General features: G+C 41.9%; 1 protein-coding gene across 1 annotated transcript in view; it reads left to right on the forward strand.

The window, feature by feature from the left end:
* LOC146755841 (cytosolic carboxypeptidase 4-like) overlaps positions 1 to 24,983 on the forward strand; it is a 49,898-nt gene that overhangs the window by 16,311 nt on the left and 8,604 nt on the right. The gene's annotated exons all lie outside the window — the stretch shown is intronic.

Genomic DNA, 24,983 nt, shown 5'->3' on the forward strand with positions numbered 1-24,983 from the left:
CTCTTCATGTGATGAGACGCTTATTTCAGCTGTTGACCCCTATCAGTGACCCCTCACTGGGAGATCAGGTGTAGAGAACCGGGCTATTATCTACCTTCCACTCCTGTGTTTCTAATCAAAGCAGCCGATTTTGCTAATGCATACAGCTGAAGTCACAGTGAGGAAGACCTGGCTGAGTACAGAGAAAAGAAGTGCTTGGAACGGTAGAGCAAGGGGTAAGAAATCCTAAGAGTAAGAAAAATCAAGCTGGGAGAAAAGATGAACAAGCAAAGCAGGGAGAAATGTTAAATTCAGTTTCATATAGAATGTACAGCCATGGCAATCAGTTCGTGGAGTGAGGCAGAGCATCACCCTCCATGCACCTGTCCATCCATGTTCCTTTAGCTTTCATACTCACTGAGGTGTCAGCAGCACGCAAGCGTTGTATTAGATTTTCAGTTTATATATTTAAGATAAAGCAGGTTAAAAAAATGAAATCCAGAGCGGATCTGAGAGGGCTTAGTCCAGGTGAAACACATACTGTGCTCTTCTGACCCAGGCATTGAATTCTTTGACATCTCAGATGCACAGAGTTCTGAGCCCCAATGCATTGGGTTCACAGAAGAGGAGATGGCAGGACTGTCACTTAGCATCTTCTGTTTCAGAACTTACGGTCCGTGCTACTACTGGCAATCACTGTTTACGGTTATTACCTGTAACCAGGTAAACCTTGTTAGAAAGGGCAGTGATGCTTGATAATGTATCAGGCATTGCTGCTGTTCCCTTCCTTGCAGTATTAGCATTGGTTCAATCATTTGAAACTCAGTTCCTTTTCACCATGATGTAGAGCTGTTACTGTTGTCACGTTTGAATGTTTTAACTGCACTTCAGTAATAGGCGAGTGATCCCAGTATCTTATAACCTGGCAGAGCAGGTTGTCAAAGGTTTACAATCAGAAATGATTGGCTGGCAGCCCAGGCTGGAAACTGACACTGCCTTTATCTGCCATGGTCTTTGATTTTCATTTTTTTTTTTCTGGTTTAAAGGTCCTGTAGTCTGTAATTGCTTTTTTTGGGCTGATAAGGTTGTATTGTTAGCCATGAATTTGAGACCAGCTGTTGTCTTCAGTAGTTGGATGTTTCACTGCCTGAGTTATAATTATAGTCCATAAATTGTGTTAGAATACTTGGTAGCAAGGAGCATACTGAAAATGAGATTCTTTTCAATATTTGTGTCACTTTGCAGAAGACAGAGAAAGAAGTATTGTCAAAGGACAAGTGTGTGCTGTTTTTCTTATCTTTCTGGGGCTTTGAGGTGAACGAGAGTTTGTCTGGCATTTTCTCTTGGATTGTACTCAGATAAGCATGTGGCACTACTTGGATTTACAGCATGAACTTTAAGCCAGAACCACCATGCTGCAGAAACTTCACAGCCATAGGAGTGCAGTGTGAATATCTTTTCCACTGAAAGACCCGATTCCTTGTTTGTAACCCTGCAGTGAAGCTGATGGAAGAAGCTCTAAGCAAAGTGCTGGCTCTCTATGTGTAAACAAAACAGCACTGAGAAATCCCCCAAGGTCCAAGCTGTTGGTTTTTCTTATGATTTATACCTTCTCAGTTATGTGAATAGAAACGTAAATATTTACCCTATCTTTGATTGTTTTCTTCACTATCTCAGCATACATTTTCTTTCCTTGAGGTGCCCCCAAAGGGAGTGAAATCCCAATTTCTTTGCAGTTCAGAGTCTCTTTTATTTTTGTCTTTTATTTCTTAGCAGAAGTCTTTCTTTCTGTTTGCACTTCAGCTTCTGCCCTTTGTGTGCTGCTTTCCTGCTCTTCCTTTTTTACTCATTTTTTGTTTTGCTAATCCACTGAGATTATTGAAGCATCACATGTCGTTACTGGTAGGTACTGTCCAGAACTCTTTCCAACCCTTTACTTTGTTCTTTGCCAAATATAGCTCGATATTGGCCTATGGTCACAGTTTTATCTCTATGGAATCCATCCATGCTGTCAACTATAGAATCTCTGTCCTAGTAGTTCTTTAATATTTGGAAAATAATTCATCTTCATTCCTATTCAATGCAATGGACTGTATCGTATTTCTTGAGTAGCTTTGTTCCCCATTGGCCTATTCTGTTACAATATTTTCCCTATTACTTATGTAGGACTGTTTTATATTAAATAATAGAGAGCGTTAAGTGGTTTTGTTATTAGTGTTCAGAAATCGTTAGTGTAGCTTATGCTCTCCTCAGACCCGAGTTTAGAAGATATAATCTGTAGTTTTCATTGCTGTGGCAGTTTCCCTTCATCAGCAAGGAAAAAACAAGTGGTGCTTGTAAATTCTCTGTCTAATAATTCAGTGATTACGATATTAGTAACATGTTGTGCAAAACAGGTGGTGGTGGGAGGAAGAACTAGAAGAGAAGAGAAACTGTCAGTCTTGAAAACGGCAGTAGATTTCTTTGTTTCTCCTCCTTGAAACTCATTTGGTTAAGTGAAGTGGGATTGGGTTTGATCGCTTGTTTGAAAAATCACGTTAAATAATCCATTTATCTGCGGGATGTGTGGAAAGGCCTCTGGATTCCATGACTTACTGTAAAGAGCTGTGGGGTTTCACTCTTGGCAACTGCATTTGATGCCACTCATCCCAAATAGGTAAAACGTACCTCAGTGGGGTAGGAAAAGATCTTGATATCATTTAAAAGCCACACTGTGGGGTTTATTTAGATAAAATTAACCAGTATATGCCTTTTTTTTTTCCCCTCTTTCTTTCTATTTTTTCTTCCAGTCGTGCGATATGAATAAAACATTTGCCTGTGTGGAGCTGATTGTAACGCAGTGTTCCTATTGCTTCCAGTAGGGATTTGAGAAGGAAGTTGCTTTTCATATACAGTCCTATCTGGTGGTTAAAAAGATAAACGTCTGGTAGGGAAGATGAATTGTTTCCATATATTTTTCGGTTATATTTCTTAATGGGGCACATTTAAGAAAGAGATGATTGTGTTTATGTAGAATGATGTGTGTCCTATCTGTGGTACATCCAGGTGTTTGAAGGTCATTGATGGATCAACCCCCTAAATGTGAGGCTTCTCTTTGAGCAATACTTTTCACAGTCCATAAGCGTTTCTTCACTGTGGCTTTGAAGTGTACTGAAGATGGTTATTGTTGTTGGAAAGAAGGCATCTTTTCTTTAAAAACGTACAATGTAATGGAAGTTGAAAGGAAGGTAGAAAAGCACAGTGAGGAATTGACAGGCAGCTCTATCTATCACATGACAGTTGTACTCTAACAGGACAAAAGTTGACATTTGCTACAGTCATATTCAATAGGCGACACTGAGTGTCAATATGGAGCTCTGGGCAGTCGTTATAATGGCTATGAGTGGTAAGGGAGAATGACATTTTTGATCTGTTTACTGAGATCATCTTATATCCAGAAACTGAAGGAATAAGAATCTCTACGACTTGGCTCTAAGTAATTTATTTTCATTTGCTCCTCTTATTAATAGAAATCACTTCTTTTAACATGCACCATAATGCATTGAATGACAACAGTGATATCTTTGGCAGATTCTGAGCCTACAAATGTACTGGAAATGCGTGTTCTGCTGGAAAATCAGACAAAATAGTAAGATACTGAGTTGGTGAACTTTCTTGTTTGCGTTGTTACAGGAAATGATTAAGGAAAACCAACTGATGGCCTTTTGAGTCGCATTCTGTGAAGCATCTCTAGTGCCATCAGCATGATGGGGAAATTGGTCAATAAAGGGGCAGTGGCTTATGGTTGCATTCTGCTTCCCCTGCATTCTACTGTAGATCTACCATTGCTCTGCTGTAGTAAGTGAAATTAGTTTGCAGGCTGGTAGCGTTACTGGTAGTGTAACCCAATTGTGGTGTGTAAATTCCCCCATTTCCTTTTTTATCTTCCTTGAGAAACTGTAAACTTTATTTGTCAACCAGTCAGAATCTCTCAGTGAAACATCTGGCTGAAACAACTGCTAGCAGATAAAACAAAAACTTCATCACTGCTAAAAACAAGTAGCAAATGTTGTGTATGTGAGGATAGTGATGATAAGGGACCATTTCCTTTGGGAACAACAGAAATGAGGGATGTACCGATGCTTTCTTGCCATTCCAACTTTTGCTAGGACCTGATGTGTACACAAGTGTGCTCTGTTAGAGGATATTAGAGGATATATATTTGCTGTTCAGGAAACCTTCTCTGATAATCTGGCTTAGCCCAAGCCTGGGGTGAGTTTCCCTGCTCCATTTTTTGTTTGTGCTGATGCTTTTTTGACTCAGGGTAAATGGCAGATGAACTGACCCTTCCACTCTATGGCACTATGGTTTTGGTTGTGCATGAGTCATCTACTGGTATTCAGTACTTGGTGGGATGTGACCAGAGTCCTTCCTTACAGTGCTAGCTGATTTTTAGCCCAGGTTAAGTATCCATAAAAATGTAGCCCATGATCTCATGCATAAATGCAAGGCACATCTTCTCCAAATGTAGTGTGGATATTTTCTGTGTGGACATTCTGAGTGTAGTTTGAAACATAGATAAGTGATCAGGTTAATGGAGCAGCAAAGGGATATTTGCAGTTGCAAGCAGAGAGCTAGATAATAATAATAAATCAGTAAGAAACTAAAATTCAAACATCTCTCTTCTTTGATTGCCATTAAGGGATTGTGGCCATTCAATCAGTGGATATACTTTGCATTTGATGAAATCCTGGGATGTGCGTGTAAATAATACTTTGAAAACGTAGTTGACTAAACTACAACTTAAAAGACACATGATTTGACTGTACTGATTTCTATTATTCCTTTGTTCAAATGGCATCTCCCATATTACTGCTGCAGCAAAGCTCTCTCTTCAGAGAGCTTGTCAGTGGTATCATTGCTTCGAGTGCCTCAAGGGTTCTTCTCCTTGCTCTTCCCTTTGCCAACTTTCAGTCACATCTATGACCTCAGCAGGAATGTTATTTGAAGCAATGGCAGTGCTTCAGTTCTTCTAACAACCCTCTGCTAAATCATTTCCCTGAACTCAAAATGGCAATGCATCTGAACCACCGATGGACTTAGTGAAGGGAAAGTATGGGAGAGTTGGGAAGGGCTCAGCCAGATGCCACAGTGAAGCAAAGCTATTGAATATGTGATCATGCAAAAGTATCTTAGCTTCTTCCACCTTTGCCAGCATCTTCAGATGGAATTATCTTAGACGTAAGCTAGATGAAGGAGGTGCATGCACCCTAAAGGGTATATTCAGAAGTATTTCTCATCAAGTATGACATAATATTGAGGAAGAAGACATAAGTCTGTACTTTTGCATGTAACTGTCAGGCTGTTAATTTGTCCCTAGTATCTGTGAACCATCCAACACAGCTACTCTTTTAGACAGCAATCAGTACTCAATGCCACATAGACAGGAAAACCCTAACAGATAAACAAGAGAAAAAGGCACCTGCTTGTTCTGTAATCATTGGAAACTTGCTCAAAGTTGGAGTCATGAGGATTTCCTCTGAGATGTGTCTACTCTGAAATTCAGCTATTATCTTTCTGTTTGAAACCATTATGCTTAGGAGGTCACCTCATCACCTCTTCCAGTGGCGTAAAACCACGTTCTTGTGATATCTTCCAAGCAAGTCCTATTCACCTGACTGAGCTGGGAAGCGCTAGAATGAAATAATGCTCAGCAATTTTGAACCATTCCAACACCCACAAAATTTGTGTTTTCCTAACGTTTGCACACAATTGCAGTTACTGCCTTTTTTGCGAGGCAGCAGCTGGGGGCTGAGAGCAGGCAGCTGCAGCCTGCCACAGCCACCGCTGGAGTGCCTGCACATATAAAAATGATGGAACATCCAGCCCCGCAGTTCCTTAATTGCAGCTGGGATTTTGCAGCTGTGGAGTCATACCATGAGAAATACATTCAGTGCTGCCATTCAATGAGCATAATTTTGGGGCCAACAGATTTGCTGTGTGAGAAACGAGCTCTATAAGGCCTAGTTCTTCCTCTTTCTTTTTACCTTGTTGCTATCTCTGTTAGCTTTCTGTTCCTGGTATTTTGCAGCACTCAGGGCTAGAGATAAGCGTCTATCACGCTATCCACCACTAAGGAACTGCTGCTCAGACTGTGAGGAGGTTAAAAAAGTGTTACACCTTAAGAAGAATTAAAGATATTTAGCATTTCACAGCACTATATAGCACTATTAATTATATATATTTGGAATTAAGTTGTTCAAGAAAGGTGGAAGGCTGAAGTTTTTTTCTAGGTCTTCTGCTTCAGGCAATCAATGACTTTGCTTACAAATACACTATAAAGATAAGAAGCTGAGAAAGCACTAATTTACCTAAATTCAAACAGTAACAGCTGAACTACGTTGTTTATATACATATGTCACGGTTTGAACTAAAATCCACCTGTGTCCGTGACAGGGGCCGCAGGCCCCGGAGGGGCCCTAGGCCGAAAGGAAAAAGTTAATTAGGAAAAGAAAACAGTGGCAACGATCTAAGGAGGCACACTTATTTACTAAATACTATATCGAAATACAGGATAACACAATATAATACAATATAATTGAAAATTGAGCTAACGAATCAAGCAAAATAGGAGAGAGAATGAGTCCCGTAACCGAGAGGCCTACTGTGAATCTAGGCGAACGGCTGAAGGCTCCCACACACTCCCCTGAACGCCAGAACTCGAAAAACGTCTGTCTGTTCTGCGACAGAGTTAATATAGAGTCCAGGTCCCGTGACCTATCGTGTTGTTCCCTGGGAGATGTAGTCTTCTTCTGTAAGTTGCAGATTCAGTAAAATTATTCATGCTTTATATGATGTTATGATGTGGAATACTGATAGCAAAAAAATACAAAATTATTAAACCATGACATTCCACCCCTTATTCTACATCATTACATTATGTTTATACATACATACACACTCATATGTATAATTGTGAATAATCAGCAACCTTATTTTTCTCAACAATTTATATTTATTCCATACAAATCCCTAAGTTGAGAACAAAACTCTATAACCTAACCTACTATTTATTAATTTTGAGAAAATGGCAAAACTGCCAGAAAAAGGAAAACATGTCAGCGGTAGAGGGGAAAGGCAGCGCTAGTAGGGCGTCCCCCACATCAAGGTGCACTCATCCTTTCCCAGCCGCCACAGCAGATTTCCTTTTGACTTATACTTCTTTCCATGTGTGCTCTACACATGCATGGCCAGTGCAGGATATAGAGTCCAGATGGAAAACTTGCTTACAGAATGCCTAATTAAGGTATATAGAGAAAAAGTGTTTCCTTAACATTAATCCACTCTATCTTAAGTCCTATACCTAATTGAACTATTCTGTACCTAATTGAAATATTTTCTGAGACTCTACCTATATATTTACAGGAAAATCATTGACTGCACTCCCCCAACATCAAATTCCCTTGTGGTACACATTGAACATTCCCATTTTTGTCTATCACCCACCATGTGCACCCAGGTCCCTGGGCAAAGACAGTACCCCGGAGAGGTTTGCCCTTTCCAGACGCTGGAAGGACCCAAACCGTCTTTCCCAACACGCTCTTTATGTGTACTACAGGAACCTTATCTCCCTCCACGGTACGTAGGGAGCTGGATTGGTTAGGACCATTGCGATTACTAGATCCTCGAGTGTTGACCAACCAGGTGGCTTCTGCTAAATGGTTCTCCCAATTTTTATACGTTCCGCCACCCATTGCTTTCAACATAGTTTTCAATAACCCATTGAATCGTTCAATCTTACCAGAAGCTGGTGCATGATAGGGAATATGGTAAATCCACTCAATGCCATGATTTTTGGCCCAAGTGGTTACAAGGGAATTTTTAAAATGGGTCCCATTATCTGATTCAATTCTTTCTGGAGTGCCATGCCGCCACAGGATTTGCTTTTCCAACCCTAATATGGTGTTTCGGGCGGTAGCATGGGGTACTGCGTATGTTTCGAGCCACCCAGTGGTTGCCTCCACCATGGTGAGTACATAACGCTTACCATTGCGAGATCGTGGCAAGGTGATATAATCAACCTGCCATGCCTCTCCATATTTATACTTTTGCCATCGCCCTTCCCCCCAAAAAGGTTTCATCCTCTTGGCTTGTTTAATTATGGCGCATGTTTCACAATCATGAATAACCTGAGCCATAGCGTCCATAGTTAAGTCCACCCCTCGGTCTCTGGCCCACTTATATGTTGCATCCCTTCCTTGATGACCTGAAGTCTCATGGGCCCACCGAGCTAGGAATAATTCACCCTTGTTCTGCCAGTCCAAGTCTATTTGAGCCACCTCAATTTTGGCAGCTCGATCAACCTGATGGTTATTTTTATGTTCTTCAGTAGCCTTGCTTTTAGGCACATGAGCATCTACATGACGCACCTTTACAACAATGTTCCTTATTCGGGCAGCAATGTCTTTCCATAGTTCAGCAGCCCAAACAGGTTTACCCTTTCGTTGCCAATTATCATCTTCCCACTGTTGCAACCACCCCCATAAGGCATTTGCCACCATCCATGAATCAGTATAAAGATGAAGCATTGGCCACCTCTCCCGTTCAGCCACATCTAAAGCCAGCTGAACAGCCTTTACCTCTGCGAATTGACTTGATTCTCCTTTACCTTCAGTGGCCTCTGCAACTTGTCGTGTGGGGCTCCATACAGCAGCTTTCCATCTGCGATGCTTCCCTACAATACGACATGATCCGTCTGTGAATAGGCCAAATTTCTTTTCGTTTTCTGGTAGCTCATTGTATGGTGGTGCCTCTTTAGCACGTGATACCTCTTCTGTAGGTGGTGTTTCAATTTTTTTACTCTCAGGCCAGTCCATGATCACTTCTAGAATTCCAGGACGGCTGAGTTTTCCCATTCGAGCTCGTTGAGTAATTAATGAAATCCACTTACTCCAAGTGGCATCAGTAGCATGATGGGTGGAGGGAACCTGTCCTTTAAACATCCAGTTTATTACTGGCAAGCGAGGTGCTAGAAGAAGCTGAACCTCTGTCCCAACTACTTCAGAAGCAGCCCGAACCCCCTCATACACAGCTAAGATCTCCTTCTCAGTCGGAGTGTAGCGCTCCTCAGACCCTTTATATGCTCGACTCCAAAATCCTAGGGGTCGGCCTCGGGTCTCTCCTGAGGCTCTTTGCCACAAACTCCAGGTGGGACCTTTCTCTCCAGCAGCAGTGTAGAGGATGTTCTTCACATCCTGTCCCGTCCGTACCGGCCCCAAGGCCACGGCACGGGCTATTTCTTGTTTTATCTGCTCAAAAGCCTGCTGCTGCTCAGGACCCCATGAGAAATTATTCTTCTTCCGTGTTACCTGATAGAGAGGGCTCACTATGTGGCTGTAGTTTGGGACATGCATTCTCCAAAAGCCCACTACTCCCAGAAAAGATTGGGTCTCTGTTTTATTTGTGGGCGGAGACATAGCGGTGATTTTGTCAATCACATCTGCTGGGATGTGACGACGTCCATCTTGCCATTTTATACCTAAGAACTGGATTTCCTGGGCAGGCCCCTTCACCTTGCTGCGCTTAATGGCAAAACCAGCTTTCAAAAGAATTTGGATTATCTGTTTCCCTTTCTTGGAAACCTCTGCTGCTGTATGGCCCCACACTACAATGTCATCAATATACTGCAAGTGTTCAGGAGCATTACCCTGTTCCAAAACAGCTTGGATTAATCCATGGCAAATTGTTGGGCTGTGCTTCCACCCCTGGGGTAAACGGTTCCAGGTATACTGAATACCTCTCCAGGTAAAAGCAAACTGTGGCCTACATTTTGCAGCCAATGGGATGGAAAAGAAGGCATTAGCAATATCAATGGTGGCATACCACCTAGCTTCTTTTGACTCCAATTCATACTGGAGTTCTAGCATGTCTGGTACAGCAGCACTTAATGGAGGTGTAACTTCATTCAGGCCACGGTAATCTACCGTCAGCCTCCATTCCCCACTGGTTTTACGCACTGGCCATATGGGGCTGTTAAAAGGCGAGTGCGTTTTGCTAATCACTCCCTGATTTTCTAATTGGCGAATTAGCTTGTGAATGGGGAGCAATGAGTCCCTATTGGTGCGGTACTGCCGTCTGTGAACCACTTTGGTGGCAATTGGTACCTCTTGGTCTTTTACCTGGAGCAACCCCACAGCAGAAGGATCATCTGACAGACCAGGTAAAGTTGACAGCTGCTTAACACCATTTGTGTTTACAGCAGCTATCCCAAAGGCCCATCGATACCCCTTGGGATCCTTGAAATATCCCATCCTAAGGTAATCGATTCCCAGTATACATGGAGCCTCTGGACCAGTCACAATAGGGTGCCTTCGCCAGTTTTTACCAGTGAGGCTTATTTCGGCCTCCAACATAGTCAATTCTTGGGAACCCCCAGTCACTCCATGGATATATATTGGTTGTGTCCCTTGGTGACTTGAGGGCATTAGGGTGCATTGTGCACCAGTGTCCACCAAGGCTTTATATTTCTGTGGTTGAGATGTGCCAGGCCACTTAATCCACACAGTCCAGTATACTCTGTTGTCCCTTTCCCCCCCCTGGCTGGGGGCAGGGCCCCTCTATTGTTTACCTCGTTGACTTGCAGCAACTGGAACTCTCCCCTTCTTGGAAGAGTTCACCTTGGTAGTTGTTTCACCTTGTAATTCTTTCACTCGTGCCTGAAGTGCAGAAGTGGATAAATTACACCACTTCTTCATGTCCTCCCCATGACTACAGAGGAAAAGCAACAAGGCAAGACGTGTAGTCTCATTGTTGATTCGAGGTGACTTATCATCGTCATTTGCTTGAATACGAGGACGTCTCTTTTTAATGGTTGAGATTTTCGATGATACAGGTCGAGAGGAACTCATGTTGTTTAGCTTCCTCAATAGGCGATTGTGGAAATCCTGGTTTCCATCATCTTGTACCACCGTGGATTCATCTACATCAGGCACATTAGCCAATTTGTCAATAATATCATTTTGTGTTCCCTCCACTTCGTTTAACCTTTCCACAATTTTGACAATGGCTGAAGTATACAGATTAACTTCTGTGGCGCTTATAAATAATTCAAGTTCCTGAAGTCTGCCAATTAGTTCATTCACAAAGGGTTTCCTGTCCCCTTTGCCATATACTAATGCAAGTGCACTGGCATGCTTTTCTGGAGCTGCTTTTGTAAAGTCACGCCACATCTGTCGTGGAACGCGGACTGCTTCGGGATCATGTAATTGGTCTGGATCATTACGATTGAACTCGCGGCTGTATAGCATTTCCACTAGAGCATTTTCTCTCAAAAATTGGATACCTTTCTCAATATCAGTCCATTTCTTTCTCTCAGGCTCCAAGTCCCTTTTAAAGGGGAATCTATCTCTTACCGCTATCAACATCCGCTTCCAGAGGGTGTAGGACCGATTTTGGCATGTGCCAATACCTCTGTCCACACGTGGGTCCCTGGAAATGCTACCCAGTTGGCGAGCTTCACTGCCATCGAGCCATGCACTGTTGGCACCATTGTCCCAGCAGCGAAGTAACCAAGTGACCATATTTTCTTTTGGCTGACGTGTGTAATCCTTTCTTAGATCTCGAATTTCACTCAGTTTAAAAGATCGATCAATAATGGTCGTAATACTTTGCTCACCTTTTGCTCTATCAAGAGTCCCAGGTGTTGATGGTGGCAACTGTGTTGATGAGGCTGCCCCATCTACAAGTTTGGACTTGAGAAATTCTCGTAAAGAAAAAGTAGCTTTTGTCTCCTCTTCTGACTCTGACCCTGACCCTGATGCTTGTGTTATTTCCTCCAGGTAACCCTCCTTCTTTTTCCTCTCTCCTAACTTCTTCTGCTCCTCTAACTTCTTCTGCTCCTCTATCATCTTCTGCTCCTCTATCATCTTCTGCTCCTCTATCATCTTCTTATACCCCTCTAACATCCTCTGCTCCTCCAACTTCTTCTGGTCTTCTGACTCCCCCTGCTCCCCTGAGTCTCCTGAGTCCTGCTCTCCTAACTCCCTCCGCTCTTCTAACTCCTTCTGCATTTTCTCTAACTGAGTTGAAACTTGTTTTGTCTTTCGCCCTCTTACAGGGGCAACCAACATTGTATCTGGTGTCCCAGATGGTTGGTCCAATTGGACTACATGTGCCCCCAATGGCTGGCCAAATTGGACTACATGTGCCCCTGGTAGTTGGTTAAATACATTCAACTCACCCTGGAGGGCACATAGCTGGTCTCGGAGAGCGTTCCGCTCAAACTGGACAGCACCAAGCTCAGTCTGGAGGCTGTTGTAGTTGGACTGGAGAGTGTTGTACCCGAACCGGAGGACGTTATGCTCGGCCTGGAGGGCAGTGTGCTCAGTCTGGAGAGTGTTGAGCTTGGTCTGGAGGGCATTGTGCTCGGTCTGAAGAGCGTTATGCTCGGACTGGAGGGCATTATGCTCGGACTGAAGAGTGTTGTGCTCGGTCCGGAGGGCATTGTGCTCAGTCTGAAGAGCGTTATGCTCGGACCGGAGGGCATTATGCACAGACTGAAGAGTGTTGTGCTTGGACTGGAGGGTGTCGCAGTTGGATTGGAAGGCATCATGCTTGGCCTGGAGGGTGCCGCACTCAGACTGGACGGCGTCATACTTGGACTGGAGAGTGTTGTGCTCGGTCTGGAGGGCATTGTGCTCGGTCCGGAGGGCATCGCGCTCAGTCTGGAGAGTGTTGTACTCGGACCGGAGGGCGCTGTGCTCGGACTGGAGAGTGTCGTGCTCGGACCGGAGGGCGCTGTGCTCGGACTGGAGAGTGTCGTGCTCGGACTGGAGGGCGCTGTGCTCGGACTGGAGAGTGTCGTGCTCGGACCGGAGGGCATCGCGCTCAGTCTGGAGAGTGTCATGCTCGGACCGGAGGGCGCCGTGCTCGGACTGGAGAGTGTCGTGCTCGGACTGGAGGGCGCCGTGCTCGGACTGGAGAGTGTCGTGCTCGGACCGGAGGGCGCTGTGCTCGGACTGGAGAGTGTTGAGTTGGGATTGCAGGGAGCTTTTCTCATCCCAAAGTTTTTCTGCGTCAGCTCTAAGATTCTCTTTCTCGTACCAGATTGAGTCTCGTTGGTACAGGAGATCTTTTCTCTCAGCTTCAAAAACTTTTTCTCTCTCTACCTTCTCATCCCAAAGTTTTTCTGCGTCAGCTCTAAGACTCTCTTTCTCGTACCAGATTGAGTCTCGTTGGTACAGGAGATCTTTTCTCTCAGCTTCAAAAGCTTTTTCTCTCTCTACCTTCTCAGTCCAAAGTTTTTCTGCCTCAGCTCTAAGACTCTCCTTCTCGGCCCTGAGACTCTCTCTCTCAGCTTCAAAAACTTCCCTCTCAGGAATGGTATTGACTAAGGCCCGATAAGCATTAGCTAGGCCCAAAATCATTTGTGCCTCCTGAGATCTGCCTGAGCCACAACATTCCTGCCTCAAATATGCAATCAAACTCTCAGGATTCTTCAAGTGTTCAGGAGTGAAGCTCCATAACACTGAAGATGTCTGTCCTTTGAGAATCTCTTCAATTCCCTGCCACTCAGTATTCTCTGGTTCTAGGGAAGACTTCCTCCGGATGTTATAAATCCAGATACTGAGTGAGATTATTACAATAATCAACAGTAAGATCAGGGAGATTAAGAGTGTGGCCCACTGATCATTCAAAAACTGCATAAAGGATTCATAGAAAGAAAGAGGAGCACGCTTAAAAATCACCATTTCTGTATAATTAGTTGCATTAGTTGCTCCCTCTGGAGCTGTATGCAGATACGAAGTGAGCATTGCTAACCATGCTTTCAATCCATTATACAATTGTATAGCTCCATAAGAAAAAGTGGCTAGCTTAAACATGGCCCAATATGTTCGGAGCGTCTCAAAAAAGGAACCAATGGCACACAGTCCCTGGTAAAACAAATTTAGTAGAGAAAACATTTTTTTTTTCCTCCAATAGAGAGAAAAAAGTAAAAGAAAACAAAGCTCAGCAGTGTTTATAAAATATACCGGAGTATTGGCAGTCCGCCTGGACTTTCAAGGTCAAGCTCGCAGGTGCAGAACCGCAAACACGAGATAGCTCCTTAACAGGGAAAAAAACTCGTAGCTCTGTTAAAAGCTAAAAGAGCAACAGAAGAAAACACAGAAAAACAGCAACTCAAATTGCCCGCATTCTCCACCAAAATCTGTCACGGTTTGAACTAAAATCCACCTGTGTCCGTGACAGGGGCCGCAGGCCCCGGAGGGGCCCTAGGCCGAAAGGAAAAAGTTAATTAGGAAAAGAAAACAGCGGCAACGATCTAAGGAGGCACACTTATTTACTAAATACTATATCGAAATACAGGATAACACAATATAATACAATATAATTGAAAATTGAGCTAACGAATCAAGCAAAATAGGAGAGAGAATGAGTCCCGTAACCGAGAGGCCTACTGTGAATCTAGGCGAACGGCTGAAGGCTCCCACACACTCCCCTGAACGCCAGAACTCGAAAAACGTCTGTCTGTTCTGCGACAGAGTTAATATAGAGTCCAGGTCCCGTGACCTATCGTGTTGTTCCCTGGGAGATGTAGTCTTCTTCTGTAAGTTGCAGATTCAGTAAAATTATTCATGCTTTATATGATGTTATGATGTGGAATACTGATAGCAAAAAAATACAAAATTATTAAACCATGACAATATAGGAGAAAGATAACTTAGATCTTAAGGTCTTTCCTTTGTTGGTGTTTATTCCTCAGTGTTTTTACAGCCACGGTCAAAATAATTTGCAACATTTATTCCAGTTGATCAGAATGGCCTACTTGAATTTGCACATTGATTTTTGTAGAGGATATTTCTATGAGCTTATCGGTATTGATTAAATGTTATGCAGCTGAGTCTTTAATCTCTCCTGGGTCTGAGAGGGGCGGGATAGCTCAAAGTACAAGGAGTCCTGGAGAAATTCAGAAAAGAAAAACACTATCAGATAACATCAGAAATATTCCAGAGCCTCGTTAGCCTTCCTGCCTCTATTTATGATTCTAAGCACATGGCGTGTTTCTGTTTCAAATCCATCTTCAAACAGAGAATTTTATTCCCCTGTACTTCCCTTCCATGTCATTCTGTGGATAGAAATGCTATGGATGCCCTCCACTGAAAAATATGGTTGGAAGTTGCGTCTAAGGTTGTTTCTTTGCAGTGATGAAATATTGGTCTTTAGAAGGCAGTTTTGAAGCTCTTTTGGTTTAAAGTTGGTGCTTAGCACAATTTCTCCTTCGTGGCATAAGTAGTATTGCCCTGTATGATGCACTTAGCAATAAATCAGTACTGTTATTCACCTGTTAGGTCTGGAAGGTCCATCAAGAATTAAAACATAGAATCATGGGCAAACCCTGCTTTACCCATGAGGTGATGAAAACTGTTTCTCGTATTAGAGAGAAGAAAACTGTAGTGCTCGGTCGTTAACTTAAGTAAAGGTAGACAGTATGGTCCTACTCCTTGTTTAGTGACTGAGCATGTAGAGCAGCCAGCAGACACATGCTGTTTAGTGGCACTGTATCAGCTTTTAAACATGGACCTTTGAAGTAGAAGAGCTATAATGATCCAGTGGTCCTATTAGTGTTCTTATCTTGTACCCTTTTCTCCATGTCTAAATGAGAGAGCTTACTGTGCTGCCCTTTGCTATGTCGTGAGTTATTTCAGCTTTTGATCAGAACCTGAGGTTTTGTCTCACTGACGCAGGACAGTGCTTCTAATCTGAAAGTTTTTTAAGTGCTTTATTACCAGAATTGGATGCCGATCATTGATTTTCTTCATAAGTGTCTTCAAACCCATTGATGCCCAAATATCCTTAATTCATTACCCTTCAAGAGATTTTTCCTCTACTTCAATACATTAAAAACAAGGGAAGGGAAGGAAGAGCTATGCAGAAACTCACCAAAATACTTGGAAAAGTTCTGTGTCCTCCATTCTAGAATATTGCTGATATATTCTGATACGTAAAGCTTCCTGATTCAATTGAAGAACAGAGATAAAAACGAATAGTAAGGACCATAAATTAGTTGCCCTGATCCAATATGTTTTAGGAAGCTAGTTAAGAATTTCCTGACTTTGGAAGATGCTGAGTGCTTGCAATTCTATTGAACTTCAATAGGCAGTGATGAGTAGCTCCATATTTTGAAAAATCAGGTCATTTATTTCAGAATTCAAGTAACTTCACTTTACAAATCTGTTTCAAGAGGGATTTTTTTTTGATCGTACGAGCCCCCAATTAAAATTTGCCAATTGCTATGGAAAAAAAAAAAACAGCTTAGATTTCTGCTCACATAAGTATATAAGAACCGCTTACATTTGTTCCTATCTACTGTCCTAGTTTTTCTTTGACTTTTGTTTTTTTCCACTAGAATCTTCCAGCAAAACTGCTGCACTTAATGTGTTTGCCCTGGTTTCTAAGGCAGATCTCCCCTCAAATTCAAATCCTTTTTCTTAGGAGTCTTCATTTTTCTCTATGCGCCCTCACTTTTCTGTGCCAGCTTTACTTACCACTTGCGTGGCATCTCTTAAACACTTGGCCCAATCTCACCATTAGGTGAGTTTCCCTGGAGAATTGGGTCTGTTTTGTTTTGTTTTATAGCGATTTTATCAGTTACTGCATTTTATATGGATATTTTAATTTTATTTTTTTTTTTTCCTGAATGTTTTGCAGACATTTACAAGCCCATCAGGTTTCTCCAGTGAATACTTTATTTTAATAAGTGGGTATTGAATGCTTCGTTTAACTTTACTATTGTGCAGTGCCCAGAGACACTGTGCTTGGATGAGCAGTTACGTAAGTGCAATTTGTTTTAGTGCATCTTTTCGTATCAGAATTAGCATTCAGTTGAGCTTTGAAGTCATGTAGTGCATAAGCATAGGGGGAAAGTAAATAAAACAACTTAGTGCATCTGCAGATATAACCCCAAACTGATTTACTTATCTGTGCCTGCTCACTCTGCTCAGTGACAGATCAGTCCCTCAGATGCTTTTCTAGTGATGGTAGAGCAGCGGTTGCCTGATCTCTGAGGATGCATGGAATGCGTGTCTAGTTCAATAGAAGACATGCATTTCCCTTCAGAGTCAGGTGGAATGCATAACTTGAAAATAAGTCTTTTGTTGTTTTTTCAGTGTTTTGCTCTGGCTTTTTTTCCTATTTTGACATGGAAACTGTATTGCAAACAGACCTGATCTGTAACTATTGCTTATCTCTACAGAAAGGAACACTTATTGCAAAGAAATCAAATTGTTTCATAGGAATTCGTGACTGTTCAGTGGACTAGGCAGGCAGAGCTGGAAATTCTGTGTTCAGAAAGGGGAAAAGCTTGCATTCATGTATATGATTGCTGAGTAACCTGTGAGGAATTATTACTTCATTGCGGGGAGATTGTATTTGTCATGCAAGTAGCCTGTGAAGTTAGTAGGCATCGTCACACAACAGTGTATATATCCTGTTATAGCGGGCATTTCCAGTGGAGCTGTAGGCATCAGTAGCAATATGATCACAATCATATTGGTTTTAAGGCGTGACTGTAAAAAGAAAGGGAGAAAAGTAGGAAGAAAGAAGGGAAAGCTCCTCCAATGTGAGTGATTAGCAAAGTCTAGTGTTACTTTCTTTAACTGTGCCTGCCATGGAGAGGGTGGTTGACAAACTGTGTTCTTGGGTTTGTGTTATTTCATAAGCTACCGCTCAGCATATTTCTGGTAATGGTGCTTTGTCAGTACTCTAACTTACTGACGGAGGAAGTATAGTATGTCTTCATATATGTCAACCCGCAGTCAGTTCCAGCATAAATCACATCACAGTCTCATGTACTGAGATCTCTGCTCGTGCTGCTGTCAGTTTGCTGAAACAAGTCTGATACACAGATCTTTGCAGGCCCCAAACTGAAAAGGGACTCTAGGTTTCCAAAATTGGTTTGTCTTCTGAGGTAGGCGCACAATGTCCTGATCAATGACTAGCAGGAAGCGGGATGTTACAAGCTGGACAAAACCTTTTAGATGATGCTGAACATGATTAGACCAGGATGATGTTAGTGATGGTCCAGAAGGGAACTGTATCATAATATCTTGGACCACAGTCCTTGTGCAGTGTTTGTTTCATTACTCTCATTACTAAAACAAAAGTGCAACGGTTCTTCAGCACTCACTGACAATGTTTTTGGATTACTCCAATTATTCTATAACTTATTAGCAGAATATTTCTGATTCGTAGCATCTGTTCTGAGGTCTTTTCCTCCCATTCTAATTAACATCTTCAGTTCGCTCTTGCCTGTAGGAATGAGTGCTACCTACTGGACTATGGGGCTGCATAAGGATCCTAGGAAAATTGAACAGATCTGAAGGTATCTCTGCACATTCTATTTATTTTTTATTCTTGGCCTCTACGCAAGGCTCTGCTTGTAGTTCTTATTATTGATCTATGATGCCACACTTTGCTCTTATGTGTCACTTAGTTGGGTTTAAATTTTAGAACAGTCATCTGGAAAATGTATTTCTTAGTGTTCATTTGTATATGGAGATTGCACTGATATAACTACCCGATATTTAAATCAACTCAATTAATGCAATCCATATGTGAGCAATTAGCTTAAGTCAGTTAAGAACCTTTCTTCAGGTATATGAATGTAAACCATATTTAAATTAAGAAAGTGAACAATGCAAGACTTAGAAGCAGGCTGAAGGACATTACTTCAAAAGTAAAATGTTAGTTATTCAGTCTTTTGTCTTGAAACCTCTGGTTCTGGTCTTAATTTTTCACTGATTTGCTACCTTGTTGCATGAGTGTCTTCACTTTTCAATATTTGTGCCTGCAAAATTAGGATCTGCTGAAAGAGTTTGTAGGAGGATGAGGCTGTCTTAAAGAACTGTTTTCTCCCCATGGTAAACTTAAGCTTTTCAATGAGTAATAGTCAAAATTGGAGCCAAATCTTCCCATTTAAAAACATCATTTCCATTTGGAAATGTCATTGCAGTGCCATTTGGGAGTTGCTTGGCTGTCCCGTTGTCCTGGCTTCACCTGCCTCCCCTGCTGCATCTTAATTTGTGCATCTTACTGAATTAGTGTTGTCAGCGCTTTAAGTTGTGTTGTAGGACACGTGGCCCAGACAAAGAGGCGCTTTGGCAGAGAAGAATGAGTACCTTAGAATCCTTAAGTGCACATATTCTGCCATATGCTGAGGGCATCTCTTAAACAGTTTAACATTCTGAACTGGCCAATTTGAAGTTTTGATGGAAAACTCCAAGTTTTGAAGAGAATGAGCTGAGGAAAAGCTATGATTTCCAGCAGGAAGCAGGTACTTGTTAAAAGAAAAATCTTGAGTTGAAAATTACTTTTTCCAGTCAGAACTAGTGACTAAAAATTCTGTTTTGGGCTTTCTTACCAGTGAGAAAGTATTTGAAGTTGTTGCAAAAAGGGTCTAAAGATGACTCAATCTCATGGTAGGTGTCAAGAAACTTTCAGTTTTTAGGTGCTTCCTGAATCCTTATTTACTCCTCCACAAAACAGTACAGATCATCATAACTTGCATTTTCCTCATAAATGACAGTGCAAAGTGTCACCAACTGCAGGTGAATTTGTTCTCATATTTGATAGTTACTGTTGTTGCAGCTAAAATAGTAGAAATCTGATGAGCGTCCTTTCATGTGGAACTGAGGAGGTAGTTTAGCTGTGATAAGGCTGTTAACTCACCTTTTCAGTAGGTCATGTGAACTTCTTGTCTCATTTGATTATGACATTGACAGTGTTAGCTGGGAATGATGCAGATCTCATTCTGTGTCTAACTGGTTTGTGACAAAGTGCGGCTTAATGAAATGTGTCCGCTGAGAGAAAAGGAACTCTCCTATCAGAACAAGGACAGAGACACAGTTACACGGACCAAAAGGAGAAAGCACAGACTAAATCATTTATCTTGGGAAGGAAGAATTGTCCACTGTAAAAAAAATCAGTCAGATGTAGAAGGTGAAACTCTGAAGGCTCGTTATGCTAATTAGCATCAATGCTCTGATGTGGGTAGGCAAGAAGAAGCTGATGGAGTGGTGCTTTAGAACACCATTTGCTCAAGAGGAAGTACAACGCATCATGGATTCATTAATCTGTGCTGAAATGGAAAAGTCTTTGAGCAGCAGTGGTCTAAAGTGGTCAGGATCTTTCCAGTGGCCTTGTTCAGTTGGTTGGCAGCCAGATAGTACGAGTGTCATCTAAGAGATAAGCTATGATCAGTAGTGAATTGTTAGCTGCAGTAATGTGGATGGAAACTGCTTTGGTCATTGGTGCCTGTATATATGCCTTGCAGATATTCACCTATATTTCACTGTGAACAAATGAAAATCTGGTAACTTCAATCCCTGAACAAAGAAAGAACATTGCCCCCTTTGTTTCTTGAAGTAAATGGGGAAGGGATCACATTTCTTCAGTGAAACCCCGTGGCTTGCCAAGATGCCCAAGTGAGGTATCCCAGAGGGAACTTTAAGCAGCTCACTTAAATGATGGGAAAGAAGTTTCACTATGAAATTAATGATGCAGCCCAGAGCACAGTAGGAAAACACCTTGCCCTCTTTTTCCCCATCTTTGATTCCAGCTGTAGAGTCCTGTAGTGCTTATCTGTATATTTATCTGCTATAAAATGAAATGGATTATATGAAGAGCTCTACGAAGCAGTACTCAGTACTTCAACATTTCTCTAATGCAATTAAGGCAGATATTTCAGAAAATGGAAGACTGTTAGTTGCCATAAGCTGGTGTTTCATTGGATTGCACACAGTTTAAAGCCTCCAATATTGCTGTTGTTGTGGGGGCTTCCTGTTTCTAGAATGACCATAGACATCGCAGGGCAATGCTGTAATGCAACGACTAGATGGCATTGGATGAGCATCTCCATGGAATAAATGTATGGTGAATGTAGTCAGTTCCAGCGCATGGACTTCAGGCTGTAAAAAAATAATTCTATTTCTGTCACATCTTCCTTTTAATTATGAGGGAGGGCTTTACTGGTTCTGCTGCTTTCCAACATCACTGCCTTGTTCTCTGAAAAGGTTAACAATCAAGAAAATTCACGATTCCACCTGCCCTCTCCACATGTACTCACATCTCAGGTTGATCTGAGCTTTCTTAATTGCAAGACCAAAACACCTTAATGCAAATATTCCTCTTGCTTCCATCCTGGGTAAGCAGTAGTTATTTATAAGTCCAGCATGCTGTGTCTGTCTGAGGCTGCCACACGCTGTTCAACGGCATCCTGATGTTTACTTGTGCCTACTTTCCTTTATAGATATTCTTATCCTGTGCTGGTACTGCTGTCTGCTTTTAAGATGCACAGTGAATGGTGATGTTGCTCTCTACATATCAAACACAATGCATCCCTTTAGATTTCATAGTTCACTGTGCCCCAGGTGCTGTTATTATCAGTCCTGACATCATTCATTTGATATGATGGGCCCTGTCTTTCCATTTATCTGTAATGGACAGGAGATTTTGAATCATTTTATCTTCCAAGCACAGCAACATCTTTTCTTTAAAAAGTGACTTTCCTCTCTTTCCACTTCTCGCTTTCTTCCTGGTCTAATATCTTGTGCATTACATTTATCCCCCCCATGTCTTTATTTCATATTTCCTTTTCCCTTTTGTTTTAGTGTTTTTTTTTTGTTTTGGTTTGTTTTGTTTTTTGGTGTTTGTTTTCTTTTTTCCCCTCTCCTCCCCATGTGTTCCCTTCTCTCTTTTTCCCCTCTCATTTTTCTTTCCATGCAGGGCATCGAACCAGTCTTACAGCAGCCAACTGAAGGGTTCTGTTGACAATATCAGCCGTGGGTTAGGACTAGTTCATGTCTCCCAGTCCAAAGACATTTCAGAATTCAGTACAGTTGGAAGCTGAGGCGCTCAGGGATCTTTTGCTTTGCTCTTAAACCAAGCAGACCTAAGGGTGAGAGAAAAAAAGAGGATGAATCTTCATTAAAACTTGATGTCAGACTTCGAGGTACAAGATTAAAAGCAAGGTCTTAAAATTGCAAACAGACTTAAAATATCATTCTGTTTTTAACTGAATAGGTCCGTGCTTTAGCAACTTAACCTCTTTCTCATTAACTCTCTGTGAGGTGTCCCTGCCTTCAGAGCAAGGTCTAATGCTTCTCTTAGAAGTGCATTTACTGCCTGTGTATTCAGAAGAGAAAACTCAACCTCATCTTTATGACTGTGGTGTATCAATTTGAGATTTTAAGGATCTGGCTTTTTTAGAGTAGTTCTCCCATTTGCAGTTCAGAATGACTACCTGCCTTTATACATCTTTAGAGGTGCGGCTTGCAGAGGTGCAGGAGTATTACTGATGATGTGTACTGATATTTGAAACCAACAGTCATCAACAAATTCACCTGTGGTTGAGTTTTCTTTGCTCACAGCCAGTCACAGGAGAGCTGAGCGTGTTCCATCAAATCTTTGCTTCAGGGTGTGGGCTTGACTACTTTCTGTTCATTTTCCAGGGCTGCATGGCACTAGTATATCTGAAAGGCAGACAACCCAAGCGTTTCTTTCCTCAGACAGTTGTGAGTGCTGGGTGCTTTGCTGTGGATCACTGTGGCAGTGTTTTCTGGCTACGTACGTTTTTAGAACACCTTAGTTATGCTTTGAGGGTCCCATCTTCTACCAGCTCTGTGGCTTTTCCTGAGTTATTCTAGAACTACTTACAGAAACGTTACAGCCCCAGAGTCTGCTTGGAGGAGAAGGTCAAAAGTGTTTGGTCTTGATTGGTGGGAGAGATGTGTGATATTTGCACAAACTACTTCAAATTGTGGAACTGATCCTTTCTACAGTAGCACTAATGGATCGTGTATCTCAAAGGTTGTGGCCGAACGTTTAATGGAGCCACTTCAGTTCTTATGTAGAACAAAGGAGCAAATAGTTTCCTTTTTTCTGTGCTCTGGTAGTCAAGCAGTACCCCAGGAGGCAGCTAACAGCTGTCCCACATGCTGACCCCCGTCAAAGAACTGTTTAAAGGTAGAAAAGGAGGTAGAGCTATAACAGAAGTTCAATCCAAAGCATCAGACTTGTGAGCAAGAGAAATACAATTTAATTACAGGTAATCTGTTTAGAGGTAGAGGTGAGGTTTCCTTTACTCTATTGGAATTCCTTGTGGCAAACATTTTCATCACTTGGTTTGAGCTGCTGGGAGTCCCATCCAGGCTGTCACGTAGTCTCACTAATGCTGCAAAGGAGAGAAGACATAAAGCACTTAAAGCAAATACAGTAGCTTGGAACTACGTTGTGAGAAATGCCTTTGGTTTGAGAAGTGAATTTCATTAAATCTTGCCAAATGTAGAAAGCCAGTCTCAGCTTTCCAGTCTCTTTATTTGCTATCAGCACTTGAGATCAGCTTAATATTTTACCTTCACCCTTGGATGCAGAGCATAACGGACAAAACCATTATCTGCGAATGTCATCGCTATTAGGAGAGGAAGAGAAGGAGGAAAGGAGCAAGGGAACAGAGCTGGTGGGGATCTCCAAAAATAAACAGCCTATAACAGTATGGTCAGAGGGAGTGAGCGAGGTTGGAAAAATCAGTGTCTCATAATTTAATTAAAGTTCTGCATCTCCTTCAGAGCTATGGCTACAGGCTGCCAGGCAGAGGGCTAATATCTAAAGGTCATTCGAATGAGCGAAGATACTAATCACTGGAGGACAAAACTGAACTCTGCCTCCCAGTTCTTGCCTTCTTGGTGAGATTTTACCTTCCTTCCATTATAAATTAGCCTGTGAATGTCATGGGGCAATTGAACTGTCATAGAGTCTCCTCTAGGAAGAACCTCCTTTTGTATCAGAATGATGGAATTGGTAAATTGCAACATGGGCAGAGTAAAGACTGAAGAGTGAGGGTACTGTGACCTATGAACATGTCAGCATGCTGTGTACAAGATGTGCTTGTGAACCAGCCCTACATTCCAGACCACAGTCCATAGCAGAATCTAATGCTGCAATGAGAAACACTGCAATGCAACAGGATCGATTAGTTTTTCTTGCCTCCTTTTCTAAGAGAACATCTAATTTCTTCTTGTGTTCAGAAAGAAAAATAATTTATATATATATTTACAAACTGGCTTTTTGTTTAGTGACTTTTAGAATGGAGTTACGCCTGCTGGAAGGAAACTGTGTATGCACACAAGTTCTTGGCAGAAATACACTTGTAAATCTCAGCTGAGCATCTGTTCTCTTGCAGGTCAGGAAAGGTGAGCCTGCAGGTAACTTTGCCTGAAGGGCTATTAAGAAACATAACAGAAACGGTCATGTTTTTACATAGAATATTTGGTAGAAGCATTCAGTGACTTCTCATGCTTTTGTTACTGGCAATATTTTTCAGCTTTCAGAATGAGCAATGTAGCAGCTGTGGGTTATGAGGAAAAAAGGGAATTCAGGTAACACTGAAACTAGAGTAAAGTCAGAATGAGTCTTGTGATGTTGCCAGAAACCCCAAGATGGCATCAGAGACCTTGTTTTTCTCCATTAGAAACGTATGACATTTTTAGTGGATTTTATTGTTTCTTTGTTTTCCTTTCTTAACCAGTTCTCCATTGTATCTAGTATTTTTTGAAGTATTCCAGCCTTAAGACCTTTTTTCTGCAAGCATTATTTGCAAGGCTCACTGATAACGCTGGATGCAATGCACCCCAGTTGCAATGCGAGATTCTATCTTCAGACCGCCAGATTGTGTCCCCAGGAATACATCTGTACTTATTCTGTGACTAGGAGGCTGGAACAGCAAAGCTGGATGTAACTCTGTAGCTAGAAATTTGTCCAGTACTTACAATAATTAGGCTCTGCAGTGCACACAATCACTAATGAGGGAAATTAGTCAGATTCTGCAAAATTGTACAATGATGTGCTGCTCCTTACAATCAAATATCCTGCAGATTTTTTCACTGATCACTGAGTCAGGAGCAGAATATTTTCAATCCAACGAATGAAAACACTTTCTCAGTGCAAATCTAGGATCCTTATTTAGCTTTTTA

This window comes from Coturnix japonica, chromosome 30, assembly GCF_054131305.1.
Source record: "Coturnix japonica strain WE chromosome 30, WE-NBRP24, whole genome shotgun sequence".
NCBI lineage: Eukaryota > Metazoa > Chordata > Aves > Galliformes > Phasianidae > Coturnix > Coturnix japonica.